A 7,174-nucleotide genomic window follows, 5' to 3' on the forward strand; every position below is an offset into this window, starting at 1 on the left:
GCTCATAGCTCAAGCGCAGATTGACGATGACAAACTTGATATCACAGTGCCAGGAAGAGGATAATCATGTGCATGGGTCCCAGCCACTTGTAAAGTCTGGTGAGCAACAAAAAAAAACTGGGAGCGTGGGTCAGTTTTGGCAGCAATGCATTCAATGCATGGCTGTGTGCAATAGGAGTGGCGGATTCAGTGTGTGTAGTATAGGGCGTTGAAGAAAGACAAAGCTTTAAATTTTAAATCTTAAAGAGATGGAATATTTATTTTTTTCTCTTTAAAGTGTTCATTTGGACCCTTAATCAAGCATTCACACAACCAAATTTTCAGAGTTTTTCAAGAAGATATTCACACACTTGGTTTCACTACCCAGCTTCGACCAAAACGCATTATATTTTTTTGTTTCACCCATTGGTATGAGGGTTGCCCTACCGGAGCTCACCGAGAAGCTCAAAATGGTTGTTGTAATGTGTGCATGAGCGATGCACGTGTGAGGTGCATGCGCATGGGTTGGTTTCCCACCCGAACTTCTACGTTCAAATTGGACTCAGTGATTCCGCTGTGAGCGAGTCGACTCAAAATGGACTTGGTGTCTAAGATGGTAGACACGCGCACACATGTTTGGTTGATGGACACTCCAATGTATCATTGAGGGGGAGTGTTGAGAGGTAGCGATTGCGTTTGTGTAATGCTACATTGATATGGGTGATGGATGATGGGTGAGTTGTGGAACACCTCGATTAAGAGGAGGTGTTGAGAGATGTAATCGTGGTGTTGTGTGTATGTGGGAAAGCACCCTAAAGGTGCAAGATATTGTGGCAAGATAAGAATGTCACATGTAATATTGTATGGTATGTGAGTGTTGACCAAAAGAGTGGAAAAGGAGTTGCCACACATGGATGATGACATGTAAAGTGGGATAAGGCTAGAAAGCTTATATCATTGTTGTATGGTTCATTGTGAATGCAATAAGGCAATAGAGCTATTGTTGAGTGTGCAATCTCTCTCTCTCTCTCTCTCTCTCTCTCTCTCTCTCTCTCTCTCTCTCTCTCTCTCTCTCTCATGGAGTTTTTAGTGTGGTATAACCCACCTTAATTATGTTGCTTAATCTATGTCCTTCACCATGATCAATTCCATTTTGGATTGTCAACATTGCACATATTAGATGATATGCAAACTGGAGATTATTCATTCTAGGGGTGTTGTTTAATGCCTAAGTATGTGATTTAAAAAAATTTGGTTGTTAGTCAATCTAGCAAGACCATTCTATTAAGACCCAACTTTTACAAACAAGGGGGGTGGGATGTTAACACCTACCTTCTCTCAATAAAATTAAAAGTACTAACTTCTCTCAAATAAAATAAAAGTACAATAAGGGGGTGGGATGTTGACACCTATCTTCTCTCAAACAAATTAGAAGTATTACCTTCTCTTAAGCAAATTAAAAGTACTACCTTGTTTTGTTTTTGGGATGGTGGTAGGCAAAGAGTACTTCCTCTTTAGCTTTATAGAGTGTATTATCAGAGTGTATGATCATTGATTATTTTTAGGATGGTGGTACACAAAAGTGGTAGGCAAGAGTCCCTCCTCTTTAGCTTTATGGAGCATTGGATCATTGATTATGGACATAATGATATGCTTGGCATTGACAACATACCTTGCTATGATTGCAGAACCATGATTATTTATGTAACCCTTCCTAAATATGATTATGGACCTAACAACATACTTGGCATTGACATCATACTTTGCTATGATTGTGGAACCATAGGATCATTGATTATGAACATAATGATATCCTTGGCATTTGACAGCATACCTTGCTATGATTGTGGAACCATAATTATTTATGTAGCCCCTCCTAAAATTGTTTATGATTTATATAATGTCTAACTCAATGAAATTGAATTTTATTGATTTTTTTAAGGCAACTTGAATTTTATTGATTTTCTTTTGAAGAAAACTTGAGCTTTCTTTAGACTAACTTGATGCTATGAAAAGTTAACTTTAGTAATAACAATAATGCCTTTTTTCTTAGATTAATGTGCTACTTATTGACACACTTTCACATTTTATTCCTTACAAGTTTTGTTCTTGACACATTAGAGTGATGTTGGCTAGGATAGTGTAGGATTGACATAGTCTTGCTTTTTATTCCTTTACAAGTTTGGTTCTTGCCACATAATAGTGATGCTAGCTTGATTAGTTTTACACATCCCAAAGGAGCATGTCCACAAAGGCATGACTTTTGGCTATTCGAGACTATTGTGATGCCAAAAGTTGCTTCCTTATGGAAAACACACTTTTTGGCCTCCTTTTGACCTTGAAACCCCTTTTTTAAAAAGGCACTTAGTCCATATATCTATGTTTTGGGCCTTTAAAAAATCACAATTTGTTTTTCAAAATGTCCCCAAAAGGCCCTCCAAATAGGGCATACGTTTTCCTCTCCATTCAGAGCTACTTATCATCCTAAAGTATTTATGGTAGGGTTTCCCCTTGCATCAAGAATCCTCCACATAAGTAACCATGTGTACCCCAATTAATGGACTACTTTGGGATATCCTCCAAAGTAACATGGATATTGCTTCTAACGGGAGGAAGGGCTGCCCCCTTGCACCAAGAAGCCTCCATATGTATAAACATATGTATAGTAATTAATGGACTAGTTTGGGATATCCTCCAAAGTAGCATGGATATTGCTTCTAATGGGAGGAAGGTCTGACCCCTTTCACCAAGAAGCCTCCATATGTGTAACCATATGTACCCCCATATAATAGAATACTTTGGGATATCCTCCAAAGTAACATGTATATTTATTCTAATGGGATCTTCAAATCACACCATTTAAGGTGACCCCTAAAAAGGCCCTCTAAATAGGGCAATATTTTTTTGCCCCCCCCTTAAGACATGATCCACTTTTCAGAGCTTTTGTTGTGTCTTCGTTTACTTTTTGCTTACTTCTTTTTTGGCAATTAAAACATAGGGTTACAATGTTTTATTTTGACTTCAGTAAGAAGCTAAGGCTTGTTAGTAATGGAAGAGAAGGCCGGAGGAATGCAGACACAATTATTAGAATGAGATTATATATCTATGTTCCTCATTCAATACATTGAAGCACACTTGAGTAATTTAAGAGATTAACGTCTTGCATGTTGTCTTTCCCTTGTGAATGTTGTCAAATAAACTTGAGGTAGAAATATTCTTGTATTTATCCCCCATGTGCTTTTTATCTTTTAAGTGCATTAAAGTGATTTGACAAGTACATGTTCAAATGAAATTACAAATGTAGTGCATGAAAGTGAGTCAAGAGGACTCACTTTGCATGAAAGTGCATTAAAGTCCTTTGATAAGCAGATGTACAAATGAAGTGCATGAAAGTGAGTCACAAGGACTCTTGATGTAGTTACTGTTGATGTCGAGAGAATTGGAGAGGCATGAAAGTTGGCTTACGAGGCCAATGTAAAAGCTTTATTCTTGTCAGAGAAGAGTTGGGCTCATTACGTGAAGATGTTGTTGTTAGGGGGGTTGGGGGGGACCGAGCACTCATTTCTAGCAAGGTTTATATCATCTGAATAGAGTATGACCTAATGGTGACATTTATGAAAAACTTTCAAGGAAATCCAAGTGATGGGTCATACCATGGACAAGGTTTTCACCCACCATGCCCGACTATCTATAGATGTACCTCCAATGATGTCGATGGTGAGGCCATAAGCTTTACATATTCTTATATCCACTCACAAAGTAGCTATAGTGGTTAGTCAGTCAAAAGAAGAATGGTAAGCCAATTAACTTACCCATTGTTGAAGTGCCTAGCTATTCTTGGTGATTTAAGAGCTTTTTTGTAGAAGGTTGATGAGGATTTGTTGAGACTTATCCTATTTGTAGGAGGTTTTTATGGCATTATACCTCTTTTTTTAGGCATTTGGTTCTTGTGGCTCCCTTGTTATTATTTTAACCACCTTGCAAGCAACAATGTTCACCCATGTTCTTTACCACCTTGCAATATCTGCCCTCCTTCTTGAGAGGGGGCAAGTAACTTATGGATCTTATGGAGTTAGTTCAAAAATTAGGTTTATGTAGTATTACGCCTATGGACTCTGTTGTGATATGTGAAGATGTTAAAGCTTAGATTTGGAACTCTTCAAGTGTTGAGACAGCAGGTGAGGGTATACTTAACCCTGTGTTGATTGGAGTGCAAGAAAGTTCTTGTGGCTAGGTTCTTATGGCTTCTCTAATTTTTGAAGAGGGTTCTACTTACTACTGGTTTGGTCACCAAACCATTTGATATTTTGGTGCACTTTTTATAACTAAGATTGGTAGTGAGGCTCTGCTTTTTTAATTTCTTTAGGCACTCATATGATGGAATACCCCCCTTCCTAAAACGGTGAGTCCACACCCTCATGGCACACCTATATCGGGTGGTGAAGCTAGCTATTGAGTTGGAGAGGTGTGTGGATAGTCCAAGATATGTTGTAAACTTGGTGTATGAGATTAAGTGGTAGATTTGGGATAAATCTACAACCATATGGTAAAGGATACATCATAAAGTTGGTGTACAAGATCTCTCTTTTATGCTTGTCTAATCTTGTGTGTGTGTGTGAAGTAGTTTGCTTGGTAAGGATCTCAAGCTCACCCACTCCACCATGTTCTTTTCTCATGGTATCAGAGTGTTGGTTTGCATAAAGATCTTAAGAGGCAAGCAAGAGACAAGTAAAGGAAGCAATACGTGGGTACTTCACCTCTTTCCCTTTGATTCAAAAGAAAATATCTACATGTAACTGCTAGTCAATGATAACAAGCACTAGGCACAACAAGGGGCACTTTCTTATCTTAGGAAGCCCTCTTCTTGATGAAGAAAAAACATTATTTTTGCTATTTGGAGTCATTTTAGACCATGTCTTAGCCTTGTAAGGTTTTCGTAGACACTCTGTAGAAGTGTTGACAGTGATAGTTTTGGACTATGTTGTGTTTTTATGCATGTTTTACATAGTCTATTGTGCGTAGTGCTTGATTTAAGTGCCTACAAAGATTTTGGGATTTTCACATGTATGGAAGATGTACGTTGATGTGATTGGTTCACATAAAGTGGTTGCATAATAGGTTTATAGTACCAGTAGTAATTGTGTATGTATTTGGTTCACATAAAAGTGGTTACATAATAGGTTTATAGGACCAGTAGTAATTGTGTATGTATTTGTTAGACAGATCATTGAAGATTACTTAATTGCTATGAGTGCAAAAGTTATTGTAATTTTTTCTAGTGGTTTACTGAATACCATATTTGGTGCAGGTGAAAGTTGCTATAGGTAACAATGTGTGACATTCTATATTTTAGATTGTGAGTGAGAAGCTATATAAGAATAATAGGTACTTAGTGGACCAAGAGATTCCTCAAGCAATAGGTTTGTTATCAGTCCTTGATCAGGTAGGTTGAATGTGTCATTTAGTGGTACTATAGGTGCTAAAAATTTAGCAAGTTATATCCTACAAGGGAAAAGAAAAGGTGGATCAGCCTTTTATAATGCCTAATTTTCAACAAGAACTCCTTTGTTGATGGAGATAGTGGCTCAAAAAACAGAGCCTTAATGAGGAGTTTGGGATCTTGGTTTTTGTTACACCTAATGTAGGAATATCTATATTAGTTTTAGGAACACCTCATAGTGATCTAAGTGTACATAGGTTAATTAAAGTTAGACTTCTAGTGGATAGGTTGAGATATGATGGGTATACATCCCATCATTATGCATATATGGTCAAAGCTATATCAGAGGTAAAGCTCACATGTTTTGAGGAGGCACTCAGGAATTAACATTGGGAAGATGTCGTGGATGAAGTGGATGAAGAGATGGATGCATTAATGATTATGAGATATAGGATTTGGTGCCTTTGCCTAAGGAAAAGAAGGAAATTGGATGTATTGGGTCTACAAAGTGAAGCATAATGCATATGGTTCAATTAGCAGGTACAAGCAACATTGGTTATTACCAAAGGATATGCTAAGACATACGGTGACATTTAGACCTAGTTACTAGGATGGAAACCGCCTATGACTGTGGCTGCGGCATTAATTATGAGGAGATGTTCATACCTAGTCACATTGCTACAGCTATGACTGCTAGCTAAGGGATGGTCTTTACATCAATGGAGACATTTAGCCTTAGTTTCTAGGATGGCAACTATGAGAGAAGTCATTTCTATAGCTGTAACTAAGGGATGGTCTTTACATCAACTAGATGTAAAGAATTCATTTTACATGGTGTCTTACACAGGAGGAAGTCTACATGGTATCACCCAAGATCTGAGGATCATGCATACCTAGAATAAGCCTTGTATGGTGTCAGGTGTTTTTCTGAGACGTCTTTTTGGCTAGTGTACATACGTGTGCGTGGCAGTTGTAAAGAGTTTGGTTTGGAGAGCGTGTGCAGATGTTCTGGGTGGATGCTTTTGGTTTTGGGCTGGTTGCAGGCTTGTCCGGTGAACGGTTTGCTGGGTTGATTTAAGCTGCTCGGTCGTCTGAATTTGTGTGGGCGTCCAAGAAATATAGCGGGCACTTGGAAGGTCGTCGCATTGAAGGTATGTGGAAACATGTGAGTATGGGCAGAAAAAGGTGAGAAGGGGCTATGTGCCATGGGCATTTGATATGAAAAGATGGGGGTGGCCCTCTCTTAGGTAAAATGAAATATATATAATATTATATGGCCAAAAAAAGAAGAGAGGCGTGGAGCTTTACTATGCTGCCAACGCTACGTTCTAGAAGCGGACGAGCTGGTGGAGTCGGGCTGCAGATAAGCTAAGGATCACCGCCTTGATTTGAGTGGGGGGCTTCTTGGGCGACGAGTTGCTGCAGGCGACGGGCTGCTCTGCAGATGCGATATTGGTGATGCGCAGCTGGTAATAGAGAGGTGACGGGCTGCAAATTGGAGCGGGAGCCTCCCCGTGTGAAGTGCAGAGAGGGCTGGTTAACTGGGCGATCTGCTGGCATTCAAGATTCAGGCTGGCGACCGTCGCGACCGTCGGGTGTGACTAGCGTCAAAGGTGGTGAAGAAGCTGACAGTGGGTTGGCGTGCAGAGAGTCGCTCTTGGGCATTGTGCAGCCATAAGCGAAGCAAAGGCAAGAGGGCGCAGCAAAGATGGGCTGTTTCTGCAGGTATATGGAGTGGGGTCTCCCGTGAGAGGC

This window comes from Cibotium barometz, chromosome 13, assembly GCF_041138505.1.
Source record: "Cibotium barometz isolate CiBa-2024 chromosome 13, ASM4113850v1, whole genome shotgun sequence".
Classification (NCBI taxonomy): Eukaryota; Viridiplantae; Streptophyta; class Polypodiopsida; order Cyatheales; family Cibotiaceae; genus Cibotium; species Cibotium barometz.